This window comes from Lithobates pipiens, unplaced genomic scaffold (assembly GCF_037356315.1).
Source record: "Lithobates pipiens isolate NorthernLeopardFrog02 unplaced genomic scaffold, aLitPip1_a1.2 Scaffold_19, whole genome shotgun sequence".
NCBI classification, from domain to species: domain Eukaryota; kingdom Metazoa; phylum Chordata; class Amphibia; order Anura; family Ranidae; genus Lithobates; species Lithobates pipiens.
The window spans coordinates 103,867,182-103,890,827 of record NW_027507764.1 but is presented as its reverse complement, the minus strand read 5'-3'; the positions used below and the strand labels follow the sequence as shown (position 1 = coordinate 103,890,827).

Sequence of the window (23,646 nt, the reverse complement as noted above, 5' to 3'; positions counted from 1 at the left end):
CCCATAGCTAAAACAAAAAGTGAGAGGAGATCCCTCCAAAGCGAGGGAATTCCTGGTTGTCACCAGGGTCACTAGAACTAGTGTCCCAATTGGAAGATTTCCTCTATTTCTGTTTTGGTGACAACACAAATTTTTTTAATGGAATTAAAGGGGACACAGACATCAAATAAAAAAACTGACGTGTTCTAATCCCTCTCCACTTCATCCAAAACTAAAAAAAGTTGCCTTTAGTTATACTTCAATTGTCACAGCTTTTGTTGCATTCTTTATTATACTCTGCAGTTTTAACCTTTCTAAAGCTTTCTTTATTTCATCACACAAATGTGGAACATTTTGGTAAGTCACATGGTCTGCTTTTGCATAATGGGTACTTGTGGCCAAGCTTTGGATATTCAAGTATTTACATATACTTAATAAGCAGAAAACAAGCTTTAAAACAAGCCCTGACTGACTTTTATAGCTGTGGGCACTCTGGAGCAGTTCATTCTTCATAGCAAAAGTACGGAAGCTATTCAAGTCAACTCAGGCAGCTCAGCTCCCCCTGCTTCCCATCCCAGCATTGACTTGGCAGACTTCTAATCTCTAAAGTAAACCCGTAACGGGTGCTCAGTGAGAGGAGAGCAGGGTGAGTTGAGCTGCTGAGAGACTTAACTTCAGTGCCTCTGCTGTGAAATTTGAGAATTCATTTCTCCACAGTGACTGAAGCTACATTGATCAGCAAGGGCTATTTTTTAAGCTTGTTTAATTTTTGTTAAAGTTTTTCTAACAATTTACATGAATAAAATCCATAAGATAAATCAATAACAAATCCATTAATCATTTTTTACAAAAAAATGTGCATAACCCCACATATTTATGTGCCACATATCTCCATCATGCGGATACCCAATTGTAGGGGGGAGTGTGCTCTTCTGCATCATGTGGCCATAGGTTTCAGGACTACATGTCCCATCAGCCTTTGCATTCCAATTCACTGGCTGACGCGTGGGCAAGCACACACCCATCAGCAGAAGACTACACATCTGTGCTTCACCTCCAAGACATGCCTGTGCTCTGCCCCCCATCATAAGGATTGAGATCTGCTCCAGGCTGCTTTTTACTTACATGTCAGACTGCCTGTGCACATGGGTGGAGGCAGCGTCTAGGCATTAGCATGTAGTCCTAAGTGCAAGGCACGAACATACAGATGTCTGTCAGAACTTAAGATCAGGAAGACAGACGGACGCAGTTGTTTAAGCAGAGAAAATGCAATAAAGCCAGTACTGAGAAAAGCAGTTTAAGGATACACAGTATATAATGAAAAAAATGGACAGGCTATGGACAGATTGGGTTGTCCATAGCCTGGCCACAGGTTCACTTTAAGGTGGGCCAATTCTCCAAGGCTTTGGCATTCAGTTGGTTGGAATTTTTGGCAACTTCATTTTCAATTCTGGCTTTATAAAAAGATAAATCTGTGGACTTGACCTACCCGTCTAAATTTGTGTAACGTTTGTGGTGCCGTATAAGTATTAATGGTACAACTATTTTTTTTTTTTAGCAGTAAAGTTACGCTACGTCATTTTTTTTCACCCTTTGTTGTGGTCACTTCTTGTTTACATTTACTCAAGTGATGACTGCTTGCCATTTCTCAGGGTTGGCTTCCTGATGGTGACAACAGTAGATCCTGTGTGACAGCGTGGCTTGTTGTAATCTCCAAAGAGTTTGGATTAGAAGATTACAATATAGGAGCATTATTTAAAAACAGGGACACAGAATTGTTGCACAATTAACAGAAAGTGCCTGAATAAGGATCTTTATGGCAGGAGCACCAGGAAGATTTTAATGAAAGTGGCAAATTTAAAGGTGAATTCCAGCTAAGGTATATTTTAAATCGTTACATTGGTCCAGCTTGAACCAATGTATCTATGTACCTATGCCTTTACCATACCTGGAATTCATCTTTAAAAATATTGAACACTGAAATGGCTTTTGAAATGGCGTCAACATGTTAAAGCTTATATGAGAGCTTAGTGTTTGGGTTTACAAAACACAAATTTGCTGAATGCAAAGATCTTATAGATCAGGGGGTCTCTAAACTTTTCAAACAAAGGGCCAGCTTATTGTCCTTCAGACTTTAGGAGGGCCAGATTGTGGCCAGCAGGGGCAGAAAATGTCACAGGCTCGGCACGAGAATAAATTTGGCCTCAGGTTTGGGGGTCAATAGGAGTAGTAGTGCCCCTATTAGTAGAAGGAATTGGTGTCGGTGGAAGAAATAGTGCCCTATTGTTGGCATCAGTGGGGGGAATAGTGCCCCAAGGGCCGGATAATGGCTAGCAAAGGGCCACATCTGGCCCTCGGGCCGCAGTTTGGAGACCCCTGCTATAGATGATGTCCATGGTTCTTTACATCCCATATTTCTAAAGTTTTGTCAAATCTTTGCTTTATTAAAAAATAATAAAAAAATGTTGCCACAAAATAAACTACAAAATTTAAACTAAAAAGATAAAAATGTGTAGATTAACGTGTGCATCCAGAAATGGGCTCCTCCACACAACAAAAAAACAAGCAAAATATAAGCAAAAACTTTTGGTATTTGAATGATGTGATTGATTTTAACCACTTCAGATCCACCCTACAGCAGTTTTAGTGCTACAGGGCAGCACCTGTGCAGCAAATCACATATATATACGTGATCAGGCTCTCCCAGGTAGGGGGTGTGCATGTGCTCCGCCGGCAGCTCACTTCTGCTGCGATTACAACAACAGAAGCTGAACAGCAGGTGCGCTGTACACGATGTCCGCCGGCAACCGCTGATCGTTAGGCAGAGTAAAACAAGCCAGATCACCATTATGACAGGAGGGAAGGGATGGAATTTGTGTCCCTCCATCTCTTTCCCCAGTAAAAGCACCTCCCACAGTATAGCAAAACACTGGCTAAGCACACAGTTATCCCTTTGATTGCCCCTGATGCTATCTATCCCCTTCCCAGCCAGTGTCAATAGTACAGTGAATTGTATTGGTGTCACTGGTCCCCAAAAAGTGTCAAAATGTCTGCTGCAATAACGCATTCCCGCCATAAGTCGCTGATCGCCGCCATTAGTAGTAATAAATAAAAATATCAAATCGTTTGTAGACACTATAAAACTTTAGTGCAAAATCAATAAATATATGCTTATTGGGATTTCTTTTTATCAAAAATAAGTAACAGGATACATTTCCTAAGAAATTAGATTTTCACATTTAAATTTTTTTTTTATGTTTTATAGCAGAAAGTTAAAAAAAATGTTTTTCAAAATTGTCAGTCTTTTTTTGTTTATAGCGCAGAAAAAAATGCAGAGGTGATCTCAAATACCACCAAAAGAAAGCTCAAATGATGGGAAAATAGGATATCAGTTTTATTTGGGTACAGTGTTGCATGACCCTGCAAAAGTCAAGTTCCATGAGGCCTAGCAAGACTTTGAGAGCCACAAGCATGACACCCAGAGGCATGATGGGACTTGTAGTTTTGCAAAAGCTGGAGGTCCACTAATTGCATATCCCTGCCATCACCTTTAACATACCATTTATTTCAAAAACATGTTTCAGATATGCTTACATGCACAGTTTCCCAACAAAGTGACAAATAATGGTGGGAGTTAAACATACCTAATAAACCTCCAAAGCAAAAAGAAAGAGGAAAGGGGGTAAAGGTAAACTTTAAAGCACAGCTTCACCCAAAGGAGGGAAGCTCCACTTGTTTGCATCCTCTCGTCAACAAAACTGACAGATGTGGCAGTGGCGGGAGGATGCAAACAAGTGGAGCTTCCCTCCTTTGGGTGAAGCTGTGCTTTAAAGTTTACCTTTACCCCCTTTCCTCTTTCTTTTTGCTTTGGAGGTTTATTAGGTATGTTTAACTCCCACCATTATTTGTCACTTTGTTGGGAAACTGTGCATGTAAGCATATCTGAAACATGTTTTTGAAATAAATGGTATGTTAAAGGTGATGGCAGGGATATGCAATTAGTGGACCTCCAGCTGTTGCAAAACTACAAGTCCCATCATGCCTCTGGGTGTCATGCTTGTGGCTCTCAAAGTCTTGCTAGGCCTCATGGAACTTGTAGTTCTGCAAGAGCTGGAGGTCCGCTAATTGCATATCCCTGGGCTTTGGTAAGGTGTATGTCTCGCTGAACTGTAGGGGCAGGTTTGTGTGTATGTAATATATACCAGTTAGATATTCAATTTTAGGAGGGTGTTCTGTGCTTCCTGAAACACAGTAGCTTTGTATTTTCCCAAAGGAGGGAAGCTCCACTTGTTTGCATCCTCCCGCCACTGCCACATCTGTCAGTTTTGTTGACGGGAGGGGGGAGTGGGTACCTGGTTTTGACAGGTACCCGTTTCCACTTCTTGCTCAGAACACTGCCGCGATCTATGACAGTGTCCGGCCCCTCCTTCTCCCTACAGCAGCCTTCTGGGACACACTTAAGTCCAAGAAAAATGCAGGACCATTCAAAAAACCCTGGGGCGACTCAAGCATGCACAGTAGGAAACCGGTTGTAAAGCCAGAAGGCTTAGCTGCTGGTTTCCCTAACCTAAGACGCCCGGCGCCTGCACCCGAAGCCGACTGATGAATCGTCTCAAGTGCCGACATCGCAGGATCCCTGGATAGGTAAGTGACCTAATATTAAAAGTCAGCAACTACAGTATTTGTTGGGGGGGGAGACTGGAGCTCCGCTTTAAAGAATAATCATTCCAAAATAAAAAAAGGTAAAAAAATAAAAGTATTTCAATCAAAATAAATGGCTGGTATGCAAAATTTAGGGCGCAAGGAACTGTAAGCCTGCTCTACACTGGCAGGGGGTCACGGGCCTCCAATAAGAGGCGGCCCATAGAACAGAAGGTCTCCATATAACACAATGGTTTTCTGCTTTCATATTTTCTCCCCTCCAACTAGAACATTCTTTGCACTTTTCTATTTTGTATAAGTTTATCTACACAGATGGGAATTGCTAGGTGCAATTAGCAATTTATCTTCCAGAAAACATTTCATTCTAAAGCATATCGGAATAATGCCTTGAGAGAAAAAAAGATCTGGGGGGAGGGGAGGGAAGACCAATTAGGCTACATTCACATCTGCTTTGTATTCAGTGGAAGCAGTAAAACTTTTAATACATACATTTAGAGGAAAAAATTTACTGAATAAAAAAAAAAAAAACAATAAGAATAATAATTAATCTGACCTGCCAAGTTCTCTCAGGTCCATAGCAAAATTAAAGTTGAACTGCACAGAGCATGAATTGAGATTCTCATTAATGACACCTCATTTTAAAGAACATTTAACAAATGCTTGGATAAGCAAAGGGAAACTATAAACGTTTCTGTTCAATTACATTTTCATTTTACAAGTTCATAAAGCAGTGTTTTTATATCAAAAATTGCTATCAGGACATTTAGACCCCTTTCACACTGGGGCGGCTTTCAGGCGCTTTAAGCGGGAAATATCGTCTGCTAAGCACCTGAAAACCGCCTCCCATTCATTCAAGTGCGACTTTCCACACGGGCGGTGCGCTTACTTTCAAAAAAGTCCTGCAAGCAGCATCTTTGGGGCGGGTTGGGCGTGCTTTATTTAGTGCTTCCAAAACACCCTGCCCATTCGAATGAAATGTCACAACACAGGAGTTTTTAACCCCCTCCTTTGGGGTTAAAAGCCCTCTGCTAGCGGGCAAAAAGTGGCGCTTAAACAGCAGTAAAGGCCTGCTAAAACGAGCGGTGCTTTACCGCAAACGTGGTCGTGGCCCCAGTGTGAAAGAGGTCTTAAAGAGGAAGTAAACCCTAATGGGTTTACTTACTCTTTGTCTCCCTGCAAAGGTAAAGCATAATGGGCTACTATGCATCGCATAGTAGCCCATTATGTGTCACTTACCTGACACAGGAGCCAGCGATGTCACCGCTGTCCCCTGTAGCACGAAGCGGCCATCTTCTTACGGGTATCGCTGTTCCGGCCACTCACAGCACCGGAGCAGCTGTCGTTAATTGTGCTGGCTGCATTTGTTTTCCTTTTTTGTTGGCTTCATTCTACCCTGTGTTCTGGCGATTATGCCACCTCACCTATTTGCTTGATGATAAATATAATAAAAGTTTACAACCTTTTGTCTATATCAGAACCTAGGCAATCTTGGTTATAATTTTTTCCTTTTTTCTCACCTGGTGATCCTGCCAGTAACATGCATCCTGACTAAGGCCCCTTTCAGACATGCGGACAGTATGTCCGTATTTCATCCATCCATTTTCGGATGAAGTACGGACATACATGCATCCCTATGGGATAGCGGGTGTCAGCGAATGAACATCCACTGACAATCGATATCATCCGTCTCTGCAATGGTCCGATTCTGCAGACGGAGGAAAATCCTATTTTTCTTTCCGTCTGCAGAGCGGATCGGATGAACACCGGCAGACGGTCCCCCATAGAGGAGAGTGGAGAACTGACAGGGAGGTTTCTGGGTTCCAGTGTGCAGGGACCGCCCGGTCATCCGTCGGCTCAGCGGGGATAAACGAAGCGATCCCCGCTGAGCAAGCGGATGTTCACGGGGCGCATCATCACATGTGAAAGGGGCCTTAGGCCTTGTACACACTACAGTTTTTTTTTTGCGCAACCCAAAAAGTGACAGCTCCGGTTTGAGCCGCTGTACTAACCATGCAAGGTTAGTTCAGTGATCTCCCCCTCTGAGCTATTGTGTTCTGACAGGAGGGACGCCCCTCCTTCCCAATGTAATACTGACATATAGTCACACACATAGGTTGGACTTGATGGACTTGTGTCTTTTCTCAACCTCACCTACTATGTAACTATGCAACTCTGATCAGCGCTCTCCGCCATTGGCTGAGATTTCTGATACAGAGTCGGTCGGATGTTGGTTTTCCAGCATGCATGTCCGACAGACCTACATACCCATGGGCAGAATGTCTGCTTGTATTTTTTGTACTGGCAAATGTCTCCCAACATTCTGCCCGTGTGTATGGGGCTTTAGGCTCCTTGCACAGGGGGGCATCTAGCTGCTATGAGTGCCTCAGTGTTTTAGTATGGCTGGGAGGCACATGTGCCATGTCCAGATTTCAGTTCAGTGCACATGAAGTTACAAGGACACAAATTCTGGCATCAACAGGCGTTTTTCTGTACTTCCAGAAAATGTACTTAGACTGGAAAATGAAAACTATTGCAGTCTGCACATCCAAGGACCGCTAAGGCTGCAAGATGTTTACATTTGGGTTTAGAATTAAATAAAATATTAAAATGTATATTGTGTAGCACTGAATAAAAATATTAACAAAATGTAAATAAAACAATTACTATCGAGTTTCTTTTACAAATGTAGTATTAAAGCGGGAGTCGGCCGGGACTCCGCGTTTTTTTTTTTTTTTAAAAGCCAGCAGCTACAAATACTGTAGCTGCTGACTTTTAAAATACTGACACTTACCTGTCCAGCGCGCCCGCGATGTCGGCACCCGAAGCCGATCTCTAGATCGTCTCTCGGGTGCTGCCGCCACCATCTTGGGTATGGGAATCAGGAAATGGAGCCTTTCGGCTTCATTTCCCGGTTCCCTACTGCGCATGTGTGAGTCACGCTGCGTAATAAGGACGGTCCCCGCTGCCTCTGGGATCTGTGTGTTTCCCAGCAGGCAGCGGGGCACTTGCGGAAAGGGGCGTGCACTTGCGGAAAGGGGCGTAATCTACACCCCTTTCCGCAGATAGCTATCCCGGAAGTGGGTGCAGATACCTGTACTGTACAGGTATCTGCACCCCCCTCCCCCCTGAAAGGTGCCAATTGTGGCGCCGGAGGGGGGGAGGGTTCCGATGAGCGGAAGGTCCACTTTAGGGTGGACCTCCGCTTTAACCACAGTTTTTTTGTTTTGTTTTTTGCATAAGGCAATAACAATTGTAATAAACATTATTTTTTACACCCAAAAAAAACAAACTATGTACCCATAGGTACACAAAGAGATAACCACAGAATGAACAGGCTGCATGCAACTGATCCTGTAGGTCACTGCAGTTTCCTTCATAAATTTGCTTTCGTTCTCTATATATTTCTCAGACGTTATATTTAGAACAGGAGTGTTTATTCTGCATGTCTTTCTAGACACTGATGGGCACCTCTGTTCCAATAAATGCTTTCTTCAGTGCTTTTCATAATACTTTAATCTTCCTGTCATCAGAATGCTGCAATACTAAAGCAAAATATCCAAGCTCACAAGATTAAATCCCAATACATTAATCTGTTTGCACTCAGAAGACTTAAATATCCTTATTAAATAAGAATAAAAGCATCAAATATAATAACACTAAAAGTGATAATAACAGCAATAAAAAGGAATAAAAGTAACACCATAACTGTCACATTTACAAGCAGTATCTTATGGGCAGATAACGATAGATAGCTGCTTCTTCACTTACACGTGGTCCCTATACAGGACACACCATTTCATCTTCTCTTTTAGCCATAAAATTGTCTAATCCCCCTTTCTAAAAATAAAAATTAAGACAAAGATGAAATCGGCAATACCGCTAGCTGCAGTTTTTTTTTCTATTTGTTCAACTGCAAAATAATTTTCCAAAGCTACCAATTACACTGATTGTAACCAACACTGAAAAGCTCAGTTGGGCCTGGAGCAAGCTGGGATAAAAATGAGGACATGTCATAAACTTGGTTTGTTTCCAGTGTTGCAAAGGCATAAGGAAAGAAACCAGGATTAATCCAAAATAGAAAAAAAGGCCAGGAAACATGAAGTTGGATATAAGAGATGTAACGAGAAGGACCAAAGGAGAAGGTTTTTTTTGGGGGGGGGCAAAATATTAATTTTATAAAATATAGCACTGGTGCAGGTAATTCGCTAATTTTACTTACTGCTTGGAGTATTCTTTCAATGCTGTCTGAATTGAGATACCCCCACCCTAATCTGGCCAAATATACCCAGTTATACTTGTTCAGATCAAACACCAGTAGAAGGGGCATTTAAATGAGAAGTATGGGAATTATTTATTTATTTTAAATCGTACTTACCCAAGTGTCTACCGCTGGCTCTGACACTGAGAACCGATCGATCAAACACCATTGAACGTGCTGAAGCTAGAACTTACTGTAGTAAACACCACTACTCTGGTAGTGATCTCTAACTTCTGGGTCCTGCACTGAGCAGCTGCCTTGTTGCATTAATAACACAGGATGTCAACTGCTTTTCACAAGTGTCTGGGAATAGTTTCCATTTTCTCACTGAATGCAAAGTGTTCTCTGATTGGACAAGGTGGAGAGGTGAGGAAGTGACATCATGCTCTCCACCTCGTCCAATCAGAGAACGCTTTGCATTCATTAGAAAGATGCAAACCAATATCTGAAAGACACCTGTGCAAAGCGGTTGACATTCTCTGTTCATAATGCAGCGAGGAGGCTGCCCGTAAGCTAATGGAGATCATGGGAGTAGAGGAGTCTATTAGGGCTAGTTTACACTTGCTTCAAAGCAAGGCTTTAGCCTTGCTTTGTTAAAGTTCTCTGAACGCTAGTCAAAGCTCCTGTCACAAAATAAAACGGTTGGCTTACAGTCCTGTTTACACCTTGCTTTTGCTTGGTGCTTCGATGAGCCTTTGGTGGGGTTTCGATGAGCCTTTGGTGGGGTTACGATGAGCCTTTGGTGGGGTTACGATGAGCCTTTGGTGGGGTTTCGATGAGCCTTTGGTGGGGTTTCGATGAGCCTTTGGTGGGGCTTCGATGAGCCTTTGGTGGGGCTTCGATGAGCCTTTGGTGGAGCTTCGATGAGCCTTTGGTGGAGCTTCGATGAGCCTTTGGTGGAGCTTCGATGAGCCTTTGGTGGAGCTTCGATGAGCCTTTGGTGGGGCTTCAAACGAGGTTTACCATAGACTTCTATGGAGGCTTTGAAGCACCGCTAAAGCGGCAAAGGGTATAATTTTTGAGGTGAAGGCGAAGCAAAGCAAATCAAAATCATGGTGTGAATAGGACTGTAAGCTAACTATTTTATTTAGTGACAAAGGCTTTGACTGGCATTCAGAGAACTTTACCAAAACCTGTCCAAAGCCTTGTTTTGAAGCAAGTATAAACTAGCTGTTAATGTGTGTTGATTTCCAGGCTCTAGAGCAGGGGTCTCAAACTGGCAGCCCTCCAGCTGTTGCGAAACTAGTCCCATCATGCATCTGCCTGTGGGTGTCATGCTTGTAATGGTCAGCCTTGCAATGCCTCATGGAACTTGTAGGGATCCTACTGTTATGGTATATGCATAGTTACATTGGTACAAGCTGGACCAATGTAACTTTGTAAAAAATGACATACTTTGCAACTTTTCTTTACAAGCTTTAAGGGAGGGGTTTCCAACCTTCTACCCAAGACAGCTATAAACTGCGACCCAACACAAAATCATAAGCTTAAAAATGTTGCATTTTTTTGTAAGAATGCGTTCACACTTTGCGAACACATGTGACTGAAGAAAATTTTTACAGTGTATCGTTAATGGATTTTTATACGTTTTATTTTCCTGGAAGAAACAAATACTCCACTCGTCACAATCACACCTTATTCATATCATCAGTACCTATATTTGTGAGCAACGATATTCAAGTATGAAGCACATGAGGGGCAAAATTAGAACCAAAATATCTGATGAGCACCTTGAAAATTCATTTGCTACTACATCCATCCAACCAGATATTGATGTGATCGTTTATCAAAAACGGTGTCAAATATCGCACTAGTTTTATGTTGCCCACTTTTACAATACAAAAAATTACAATAAAATAAGTTATATTACTTAGATAGGTATATTATCTATATCAGTGATCATTAACTTAATTAACCGACTTGACCGGCTTTTTCTGCTCATCAGCTATTCTTATTGTTAGTGTATTTTATATGTGGCACAAGACAATTCCTCTTATTTCAATCCCAGGACCCAGGAAGGTCAAAAAGCTAGACACCCCCGCTTTAACCACTTCATGAGCAGGCCATTTTTTACGTTACGGCACTGCGTTGCTTTAACTGGCAATTGTCGTATGACGCTGTACCCAAATAAAATTGATGTCCTCTTTTTTCCCACAAATAGAGCTTTTGTTTTATTTGATCACCTCAGTGGTTTTTATTTTTTGCGCTATAAACGACAATTTTGAACAATAAAATATTATATATATATATATATATATAGATATATATATATATATATATATATATATATATATATATATATATATATATATATATATATATTACTTTCTGCTATAAAACATTCCCAATAAAATAAAATCGAATTTCTTCACCAATTTAGGCCAATATGTATTCTGCTACATATTTTTGGTAAAATAAAAATCCCAATAAGTGTATATTGAATGGTTGCGTAAAAGTTATAGCATACAAAAACTATGGGATAGATTTAGGGACTTTTTTTTAAATAGTTTTTACTAGTACTGACGATGATCAGCGATTTTTAGCGGGAATGCGCCATTGCGGCAGACAAATTGGACACTAAGTGGCACTTTTTGGGGACCAGTGCTAAAAAAAATGCACCGATCACTGTATAAACGACACTGGCAGGGAAGGGGTCAACACCAGGGGCAATCAAGGGGTTAAGTGTGTGTCTGGAAGGTGCTTTCTAACTGTGTGGGGGATGGACAGACTGGAGGAAAAGAAAGATTGTGTTTCGGCTTAGTTGAAACACAAAGATCTCTCTTTTGCTCCTTGACAGATCAGCGGTTTGCCTGGTTTACATAAGCACACCGCTGATCCGTCTCTCCACATAACGATCGGCAGGTCGTGGTGGCTGCTGGACCCGCTGATTGGATCCCGCTGTATCCAATCACAGCGGGGGCAGGGCGTGTGCACCCCCTACACATTGTACACGAAAGCACATACAGGTACGTGATTGTGTCCAACCGGGGTGGGCGGTCCTGATAGCGGTTAAGGAAAATCAAAGCTGGAGGAACATATTTTGTTCCAGTCTGAGCTGCCCAACTCCACCTAACAATTCAGATTTTTCTCTTCCTCCTAAATATCAGGGACCAATTAAAAAAAGCCTTTTTATGGACTGTATTCTAGATTGCCAGCCTATGTCTATAGCGGTTAAAACCTTCATAGGACAGACAGTTGATTTATTTTTTTGACAAAGAACATTTTACAATTTAAAAACAGCTTTTCTGCCACTTCATCTATAACTTCCGTATGACTGAACGAAATGATGAACATTTACCTTGTCTGCATTTTTCCATTTCTGTCTCACTTTAAAGACAATTACAGATATTATTCATAGATAAGATTCGCAATGCTTCAAGATAAAAGTGCACTTATATACCTGGTTTTCAAATGTAGCTTTAAACGTAACTTCAGAAACTAAAAGGTTTACATTTTTTTCTTTTAAACAAAAAATGGCAAAAGGAAAAAAAAAAAAAGAAAAAAAATTAAAGTCATTGTCAAAATCTTTTTTTTTTTGTTATTTTTAAGGAAATTGCTTTAATTTTGCCTTTAAACATCCTCTAAAAATTGGCACCATTACATTGTTTAAGCTGTCTGTAATGATGAGCAAATTGTTTCCAACATGTATGCCATGCCGTTCAATTTGTCTGCAAGATGGTGCTATTGTCCTGGGAGCAACAAAGTGTCTGCTGTCCCCTCCAATCAGAGTAAGACGCGCAATTTCCTGTCAGTGCTGCATGTATGTATTGAGTCCATGTCGTTGGGAGATTTGCTATCTTCCTAAAATTCTATCAGAGTGGCAGTCATGACTTTCAAAAGGACACAAATCCACAATCATTAGTTAATAATCCCAATTACTAATAAAACTGGTAAATATAAAAATAAATTAAACTGTAGAAAGAGGGACCTTTATTTTTTATGCCTAAAATGTTATATGTATCCACAAACAATCATGACCAATAAACATGAAAACAACATAGTACAATTGGAATAAAGTGTGTGTTTTAACTGCTTCAGGCCCGGAAGATTTCACTAGCTTCCTGACCAGAGCACTTTTTACAATTTGGCACTGCATCGCTTTAACTAATAATTGCGTGGTCGTGCGACACAATTTGCGTCCTTTTTTCCCCACAAATTAACCACTTCAGCTCCGGACCAATAAACACCTTAAGGACCAGAGGTCTTTTTCCAATTTCGCACTGCGCTGCTTTAACTGGTAATTGCGCGGTCATGCAATATTGCACCCAAACGAAATTTGCGTCCTTTTCTTCTCACAAATAGAGCTTTCTTTTGATGGTATTTGATTGCCTCTGCGATTTTTTTTTTTTGCGATATAAATGGAAAAAGAGCGAAAATTTTGAAAAAAAAAAGATATTTTCTTCTTTTTGTTATAAGAAAAATCGAATAAACTAAATTTTAGTCATACATTGAGAGCAAAATTTATTCAGCCACATGTCTTTAGTAAAAAAAAATGTCAATAAGTGTATATTTTTTGGTTTGCGCAAAAGTTATAGCGTCTACAAACTAGAGTACATTTTCTGGAATTTACACAGCTTTTAATTTATGACTGCCTATCTCATTTCTTGAGGTGCTAAAATGGCAGGGCAGTACAAACCCCCCCCAAATGACCCCATTTTGGAAAGTAGACACCCCAAGGAAATTGCTGATGGGTATGTTGAGCCCATTGAATATTTATTTTTTTTGTCCTAAGGGATTGAATAATGACAAAAAAAAAAAAAAAAAAAATTTTTACAAAAAGTTGTCACTAAATGATATATTGCTCACACATGCCATGGTTATATGTGGAATTGCCCCCCAAAATATATTCCGCTACTTCTCCCGAGTATGGGGATACCACATGTGTGGGACTTTTTGGGAGTCTAGTCACGCACGGCACCCCGAAAACCAATCACCACCTTCAGGATTTCTAAGGGTGCAAATTTTTGATTTAACTCCTCACTACCTATCACAGTTTCGAAGGCCATAAAATGCCAAAATAGCACAAAACCCCCCAAAATTACCCCATTTTGGAAAGTAGACACCCCAAGCTATTTACTGAGAGGCATGTTGAGTCCATGGAATATTTTATATTTTGCCAAAAGTTGCGGGAATATTACAAACTTTTTTTTTTTTTGCACAAAGTTGTCACTAAATGATATATTGCTCACACATGCTATGGGCAGAAGTCAAATTACACCCCAAAATAAATTCTGCTGCTTCTCCCGAGTACGGGGATACCACGTGGGGGACTTTTTGGGAGCCTAGCCACGTACGGGACCCCGAAAACCAAGCACTGCCTTCCGGATTTAAATATAAAATGCTACCAAAAAAACTGTTAGCGATCGCAGGGATCAGGCCTGACTCTGCGATCGCTGCAGTTATGTGTTTAGTGTTTTGTAAGTGACAGTGATCGATCGATACTGCACTTGGGTGGGCTGGGCAGAGGGGCAAAACGCAGGTGCTAGCAGGTATCTGGGCTGATCCCGCTAACAATGCGTTTTTTTGGAACCCTGAACTGCTGGGGACGCTAGTATAGATCTGATCAGATCAGATATTGATCTGTTCAGAGTCTATACCACTACGGGAGGTGTATGCTTTGCGCGTGGGTGTTAGCGGTACTGGCACTAACCTAGCGCTGCCTGGGGCGACGCAGACCCTGACCCTAAAACCTAATTGATATCACCCGCCGGGTGATCAGGGGGTAATAAATGGTGGGTGCCCTGATGCTATAAAAAGCAAACTAACCAGAGTCACCCGTAACACTTATACGGTGATCAGTGGTGAAAGGGTTAACTAGGGGCAATCAGGGGGTTCAAATTTTTATTAGGTAGTATATGGGGGTCCCTGGCGCTATATAAAAACCTGATGGGGAACCTAAATAACCAACTGGCTAACCAGCGTCACCAGTGACACTTATACTGTGATCGCTGGTGAAAGGGTTAACTAGGGGCAATCAGGGGGTTAAAACCATTATTGAGTAGTATATCGGGGTACCTAGCGCTATAAAAACCTGGCGGTGAACCTAAAAAAATAACTAGCTACCTAGCGACAGTAGCGACACTGATGCAGCGATCAGAAAAATTATCGCTAAGTGACACTGGCAAAAGGGGGTGAAAGGGTTAACTAGGGGCAATCAGGATGTTAAAACCATTATTGGGTAGTATATCGGGGTACCTAGCGATATAAAAACCTGGCGGTGAACCTAAAAAAATAACTAGCTACCTAGCGACAGTAGCGACACTGATGCAGCGATCAGAAAAATGATCGCTTAGTGACACTGGCAAAAGGGGGTGAAAGGGTTAACTAGGGGCAATCAGGATGTTAAAACCATTATTGGGTAGTATATCGGGGTACCTAGCGCTATAAAAACCTGGCGGTGAACCTAAAAAAATAGCTACCTAGCGACAGTAGCGACACTGATGCAGCGATCAGAAAAATGATCGCTTAGTGACAGTGGCAAAAGGGGGTGAAAGGGTTTACTAGGGGCAATCAGGATGTTAAAACCATTATTGGGTAGTATATCGGGGTACCTAGCGCTATAAAAACCTGGCGGTGAACCTAAAAAAATAACTAGCTACCTAGCGACACTAGCGACACTGATGCAGCGATCAGAAAAATTATCGCTTAGTGACACTGGCAAAAGGGGGTGAAAGGGTTAACTCTAGGGGCAATCAGGGGGTTACATCTTTATTGATGGGTGATAGGGGGCTACCCTGGACCTAACACTAACTGCCCTGACAGTTTTTACTTTTACAACTGACACTGAATGCATTGATCAGTAAAGAAATGATCAATGCAATCAGTGACACTGTGACTGGGGGGGGGAGGGGGGGCGGGGGGGATCGGGGGGCGATCGGGGGGGTTATTGGGGGGGGGGGGTTGTGTACCTATGTGTACCTATGTGTCAGTGTAGTGTTTTGGTGCACTTACTTTTAGTCTTCTCCTCGTAGTCCAGTCAAAAAGACCGCCCCAAGGAGAATGACATCACTTCCTCCTTCCTGTGTAAACAATACACAGTGGGAGGAAGTTCGTCATTGGCCAGGAGCGATCGAGAGAAACCAACGGCCATCCCCTCATCACGGATCGCTCCCGGAGGGAAACGGACCGCCGTATCCAGTGGGAGGGGGTCCGATCGGACCCCCCACCCGCTGGAAGGCAGGCACGTACATCTACGTGCTTGTGCCTGCCTGTGCCATTCTGATGACGTATAATGGCAATACGGCGGTCCTTAAGTGGTTAAGCTTTCTTTTGGTGGTATTTGATCACCTCTGCCGTTTTTATTTTTTGCGCTATAAACAAAAGAACAGCGATAATTAAAAAAAAAAAAAAAAAAAACACAATACCTTTTACTTTTTGCTATAATAAATATAATATAATATAATATAATATCCCACATTAACCACTTTGCGCAGGGAGGACGTCCTGGGACGGCCTCGACTTTCGAGGGTTATATCTGAATGATGCCTGAGGTTACAGACATCATTCAGATATCGGCATTTTCAGCCGGCGTTTCCCTGCACAATAAGAATGATCATAGCAGCTGTTCCGCCGCTTGATCATTCTTACGGGCGGTGGGAGGGGACGCCCCCCCCTCCCACCGCCCTCCGGTGCTTCTACCGACTCACCGCTTCCATCGGTGAGTCGGTCACAGGATCCGCCGGCCCCCGGATGATATCAGAGATTTCCAGCGGACCAGATGGTCCCCGGAGTCTCTATGAACGTTCGGAGGCCGGGTGCGATGTTATGACGTCACGCTCGGCCTCTGCATTCAAAATAACGGTGCACCCTTGGCTGGGAAGCCGTGATTTTTTATTTTTTTTTGTTGATTTTATGCTTCCCAGCCTAGAGGTGAGATATGGGGTCTTATTGACCCCACATCTCACTGTAAATAGGTCTGATCATGCCATATTCCTATTACAAGGGATGTTTACATTCCTTGTAATAGGAATAAAAGTAATCAATTTTTATTTTATTTTTTTTAAGTGTCAAACTAACAATAAACTAAAAATTAACAATAAAAAAAAAAAAAATGTAATTAAAGTGCCCCCGTCCCCGTGATCTCGTACGCAGAAGCGAACGCATACATAAGTCCCGCTCACATATGAAAACGGTGTGCAAACCACACATGTGAGGTATCACCGCGAACATTAGAGCGAGAGCAATAATTCTAGCCCTAGACCTTCTCTGTATTGCAAAACATGTAACCAGTAAAAAAATTTAAAGCGTCAATTTTTAAATACCAAAGTTTGGCGCCATTCCACGAGCGCGTGCAATTTTGAAGCGTGACATGTTGGGTATCTATTTACTTGACGCATCTTCCTCTATCACATTATGCAAAAAAATTGGGCTAACTTTACTTTTTTTTTTTTTAAGCATGAAACTTTTTTTTCTGAAAAAAAAGTGTTTGAAAAATTGCTGCGCAAATACCATGTGAGATAAAAAGTTGCAACAACCGCCATCATATTCTCTAGGGTCTTTGCTAAAAAAAACATATATAATGTTTGGAGGTTCTATGTAATTTTCTAGCAAAAAAATTATGAATTTTACATGTAGGAGAGAAATGTCAGAATTGGCCTGGATGCAAAGTGGTTAAAAAAAAAAAAAATGTCCTCAGTTTAGGCCGATATATATTCTTCTACATATTTTTGTTAAAAAAAAAATTGCAATAAGCATTTATTGATTGGCTTGAGCAAAAACGTTATAGGGTTTACAAACTAGGGGATAGATTTCTGGCATTTTTATTATTATTTTTCTACTAGTAATGGCGGCAATCTGCTATTTTGCAGTGGACAAATTGGACACTTTTGACACATTTTTGGGACCACTGACAATTATACAGCGATCAGTGCTATAAAAATGCACTGATTACTGTAAAAATGTCACTGGCATGGAAGGGGTTAACACTAGGGGGCGATCAAGGGGTCAAATGTGTTCTAACTGTAGGGAGGATGGGACTTGCTAGGGGAAGAGAGAGATCAGTGTTCATACTTTGTATGAACACACAATCAGTCTTTTCTCCTCTCAGAGAACCGAGATCTGTATGTTTACACACACAGATCCCGGTTCTCGATGTTTCACGAGCGATTGCGGGAGCCCGGCAGTCATTACGCTCGTCTGGCACTCACATCGCCTCGACGTAACGTAGTTTCGCCAAGCCGTGCCATTCTGACACAGTAAAGCTGCGGGGGCTGGTCGGCAAGTGGTTAAAGTGGAGTTGCCCCCCAAAAAATAAAACTACTTAAAAATCTTTAAAAAAATCAAAAAAAAAATAATTGGCAAAAAAAAAAATTTTTACTCACCTCTAAATACCGGTTGCTAGGGGGTCCCTCGTAGTCTGCCTTCTTCATTGCCCGGGCTGGTGACATCACTTCCCCTCGCGCCGCACATTCACCTGGGACCTGTCACGTGTCCCAGGTGACTGTACGGCGTATCACGGCGCCCTGCGCCGCTCGCGCATGCGCAGTGGGTGCCCGGCTGTGAAGCCACAGCCGGGTGCCCACAGTATGCATGACGGCGCCGCGAGCGGAGCGGGGAGCGAGGGGGGGGCTTCGTTCCCCCGCATCGCTGGAACCCGGGACAGGTAAGTGTCCGATTATTAAAAGCCAGCAGCTGCAGTATTTGTAGCTGCTGACTTTTAATTTTTTTTTTTTTAGGGGGTACCCCACTTTAAATGGATTTTGCAGCACAGGTGGTTTTTCACCTTAATGCATAAAATGAAAAACCTTAAGGCTTTAGGACAGGGGTCTTAAACTGGCGGCCCTCCAGCGGTTGCAAAACTACAAGTCCCATCTTGCCTCTGCCTGTGGGAGTCATGCTTGTAACTGTGAGCTTTGCAATGCCTCATGGGCCTTGTAGTTTTGCAACAGCTGGAGGGCCGCCGGTTTGAGACCCCTGCTTTAGAACCACTTTTAGAACCACCTTAACACAAAATAAAGCTGCAAAGGGTCTTCCTTCTAAAATCCACAAGGATGCAAAAACTGATACATATACCTAAAGTTCCAAACTGAGAGCAAGCTTACCTTGGGGGATACACCAACCCTCTCCTAAAAGGTATAATGACACACTAAATGCAATGCCCCCAAGAACAAAAATGTGATATAGTGTAGCTTAACATCCTTATAAAGTTGTGCAGTGGTTACATTTGTTTTCTTTTTTTCAGCCTAAGAACATTTTTAGCAAGTACAGATCCCAGTTGACCTTGCCAGAAATGTACTGGTTACATCCAGTGAAGTGAAAAAACAAAACACAAACAACCTTATCTTTCTTGAAAAACAACAAATCAATTTGTACACCATTTAATTGTGATGAAAAAAAGGCAGGCATGTTTGAAGACCAGTCTGTATGACAATTGTGCTACCCTTCATAGATACAGTGGAGCTATATGCATTGTTACCCAAGGACAGGAAGTGTGCTACACACAGGATCACCAGGTGAAAATAAATGGAAAAAAAAGCCAGAAAGAAAGAAAAACTATAGCAGCCACCACATTTAAAGTGGTTGTAAACCCTTACAGACCACCTTGTGCTACAGGTAAGCTTTATTATAGGCTATCCAGCATATCTCCTAAAGCTGCACGGTATTTGCATTTGCCGACGTCGTCAGCACATGCCCACTGACACAAACTGAAACAGCGGCACGTAAGTGCAGTTTCTTTAGTGAGTGTGCTGTCACCACATGCATGCAGAGCCGCGATACCCGGAAGTAACCCCAGGAGTGATGTTGGCCACCAGTGATGTGTATGGGCACCGCAGCGAGGGATTTGAGCTCAGGGGAGTATTACATAATGAGCTAGTATGTAGGGCTGGGGAAAAAATCGAATGAAATCTTGAATCGAGTTGAGAGGTCAAATCGTTTCAAAATCTCAGCAAATCATTTTTTTTTTCTTCACCAGGACCGCAGCTGACACCGTGCCGTTCCTGAGGTGCTGCGGGCAGGAGTTTTTAGGCGAGGATGCGGCTTCGACCTAGTCGCCTCGCCTAAAAACTCCTGCCTGCAGCTCCTCAGGACTGGCGCGGTGTCCATCAAAAAAAAAACCTTGATTTGAATCGTGAATCAAGTTTCTTTTTTTTTAAATCGCAGATTCGGCTCTATTAGTATGCTATGCATACTAGCTCATTATGCCTTTATATTGCTGGTAAGCTGCAATATAAAACATGTTTGGTTTGGGGTATAGATTTACTGTAAAGCTCACCTGTAGTCACCTCAGTAATAAACATATTCATGTTTACAATTCCTGGTTGTGTGATGAAATATAGTTATCATCTGTGGCTTTCAAGGCTTTGTAAATAACACCAACCATTGAAGGCCTATGTAAGGCAGAAATGGAATGTATGTGGCCACCATATGCTTTGAGTTAGAACAGTGCAGCATGTAGAGGAAGGTACTGAGTGGGCAAACATGGTTTCTGAATTCCTCCCCCTAGACCAGTGTCTATATTTTCAGCTGAAAAGCCGGCCAGCTTGGCCGGAGCCAATACGTTAACAGAATAGAAGGCAGCAAAAGGTAATCAATGGTCATGAAGATGTGCTCCGAAGCTGGAAGAGGTCAGTCCATTCAAAGGACGGTTATTTGGTGAGGCATTCTTATGTCTGCTAGGTGTTAATAATGAGGAGAAAAATCACCTTCCATTTGTTAAGCGCACACAAAAGTTTTGCGATAGCCCTGGCAGAATGTATTTCTTATGAAATAAGTGGTCTGTGTATTTCATTGAGAAGAATGGATTAGTTGCCCCATCTCTGAGTGTTTATAATGCAGCGCAGATCTGCGGTAAACTTGGAATCTGGGAAACGTGGGTTACTATGGAGACTGCTGATTTACTGTGACTATCTTCCTCTCCCTGCATTTTTCAGGAGCTTATCGGGATATAAAGTCATTTTGATGCAGAGATTTAGTTTGTTATATGTGCAATGGCTTCTCTTCCACCTTTTCCTAAATAAAAACATGCTGGAATTTAACACCATACAATATTTTACCCCTACATAGTGTTTACATTGGAGTGCCAACCAAACTGTTAAAGCAGATGTTATAGGTAGGCCTCAGATGTACATATTTGCCAGCACACCATGGATCGTCATTTACATCCAAATCTTTATTGAAGAATGATCACGTCACAGAACACAGTGCAACGTTTCGGAGCTGTGCAGGACCCCTTCGTCAGGCATGTGAGGATCACTTGCCTGAGGAAGGGGTCTCGCACGGCTTCAAAACATTGCACTACGTCTTCTTTGATGTGATCATGCTTCAAAAAAAGATTTGGAGGTAATTGACGATCCATGGTGTGCTGGCAAACATGTACATTTGAGCTGTGATGTTTCCAGTTCCAGCTAGTTGTTGCTACATCACCCGCTACTCCTAAAGCCTTATTCAGGAAAACGTGTGATGGCAATATCAATACTACTATAAGTAGGCCCTATAGTAGTAGTAGTTTATGTTAGTATTACATTGTATATTCTTGTATGTTGTGGTCATTCAGGTGCTTATCTAATAGTTTTTTGAAATTATCAATGCTCCCCGCTGAGACCACCGCCTGTGGAAGAGAATTCCACATCCTTACCGCTCTTACAGTCTTACTTATTTGTGGCTGGGAGCTCAGGTGTTTATAGATGGCTATGGTCAGGAAGCCTGTAGAAGTCAATGACAGATGTGTGAGAGCTGTGGTTTTCTGCCACTGTAAGCATGGATCCACATTACAGTTACATTTACAGACAGATTGCATCCAGGGTTGCTCATCTATCCCTAACTCTATGAAACCGCTCAATGTGCGGACGCATGCTTACAGTGGTGAACAACTGCAGTTCCTGTCAGCTTGTTATAGACTTCTACAAGTTTACTGGTTGCAGCTGTCCACAAACACTTGGGATGACAACTATGGACAACACAGTATACCTGCCATACTATGGTCAATTTGCCATACTATATGTCAATGAGACCTAATGTTACAAGTGTGCATGTCACAATATACAGAAACAGTACAGTTTTTAAAAAAAAAGCTCCAACTTTTATGAAAAAGAAGCAGTCCACGCGCTCCATTTCAGTCACCTTGCCTATGTTTAGAGGTCGTTAGTCTGCTGCAGGCAGTAAGAAAAAATCCTCAGTCTCCTCTCCTTCTGTAATCAGACTGCAGCCCTATAACTTTGTAACAAGTCATAGGCTGATCCGCATTAGACTTCTCCGATCACTGCTAATGCCTGGTACACACAAACAGATTATCGGATGAATGACCGTCCCTTTTTTTTGCATGTTAACCTCATATTGAAAATGAAGAGTTTACTAAAGTTACAAAAATTCTTGTACGATGGAATAAAAATTTGGCAGTGATGTATTGTTGTAGTGTGTTGTATTGCATTTGTAATGTATTTTCAAATGACAACTGCACTGATTAAATTATAATTGTACAATCTGGTATCGTACAAAAAAAAAATGTGGTGTTTGTCCGATCGGATAAAAACAAAGGATAAAAACTGTCACGATCGGCTCTCGGAAGCTCTGTATTAATGATCAGATTATTGTACAATCGCTGTGAAAGCGGTATTTTTTATACGATTTTCTGATTGTGTGTATGGGGCCTAAGGATTGCACAGGCACCAGGGTTTACATGACTGTGCCATCAGTAAGTCGGCATCTCAATCCAGGAAGTCGATGCTACTGAACAAAGATGCAATTTATAAATAATTGTATTGATTTCTAATTGAACGCATAACTGCACTGAATGGGAGATCCATAGGCACAGACAGCTGATATTATATGACAATCCTGATTTTTCCTTTGATGCTGAGTTCACACTGCCGTGAGAAGCGGCTCACGGCAGGGTCCGGTGCATCCCCATTCACCATTTCAGGTCTGAATTTTTGGCTGAATTCAGACCTGAAACAGACCGGAAGATGCACAGGACTTCTGTACAACTCGCTCTGCAGCTGTCCTGGAGCCGTGTGAACAGTCTCCATTGAGAGCTGGTCAAAGTCTCCTGACATGCAAATTGGATGCAGAAGGAAACCCACATCCAATTCGCAATAGTGTGAATCCAGCCTAAAGCCCTGGTACCTCCCATTTCCTGAAATTTTCCATTAGTCAATAATGCTGCTAATCAAAATAGATGACCAACAGGGAGGTTCAGGAAGCAGCGTAACTTAATATTTTCCCGTTGCACAACTGTCAGAATATTACTTTTGGAAAATAAAATCCAGCAGTTTTTACATTGACTTTTGTATTATTAAACTTTAAAAGGGTTAGTTTACTTTAACAAAAAAAAGAAGAAGAAGAGGTGCTTGTATATAACAAACTGTTCATCTCTGACTAAATTTGATCAATGCCCTTGCTATAGGTTTAGGCCACATAACTATCCAGTCTGACTGAAATACTCCCGGGACATTGCGAAGTGAGGTCTAGTTATTACTGCGCACCTCCACCATCACAGACGTGATCTTTTTCTCAGATTCAAAACTCTTCACATGCAGTAGCTCTGAGCTCCGCATTTTAGAGCTTGTTTCTGTGATGGAGGTGGTAAGCAGTAATGACTATGCCTCGCGTAGAAACTTCCTGGGAGTATTCCAGTCACGCTTTGGCACGTACTGTATGTACAGTGGGGTAAAAAAAAGTATTTAGTCAACCAATTATGCAAGTTCTCCCACTTAAAAATATGAGAGAGGCCTGTAATTGTCATCATAGGTATACATCAACTATGAGAGACAAAATGTGGAAACAAATCCAGACAATCCTATTGTCTGATT

General features: G+C 41.9%; 1 protein-coding gene across 4 annotated transcripts in view; it reads right to left on the bottom strand.

Moving 5' to 3' along the window:
• Positions 1–23,646, bottom strand: part of DIP2C (disco interacting protein 2 homolog C) — a 689,547-nt gene that overhangs the window by 426,750 nt on the left and 239,151 nt on the right. The gene's annotated exons all lie outside the window — the stretch shown is intronic.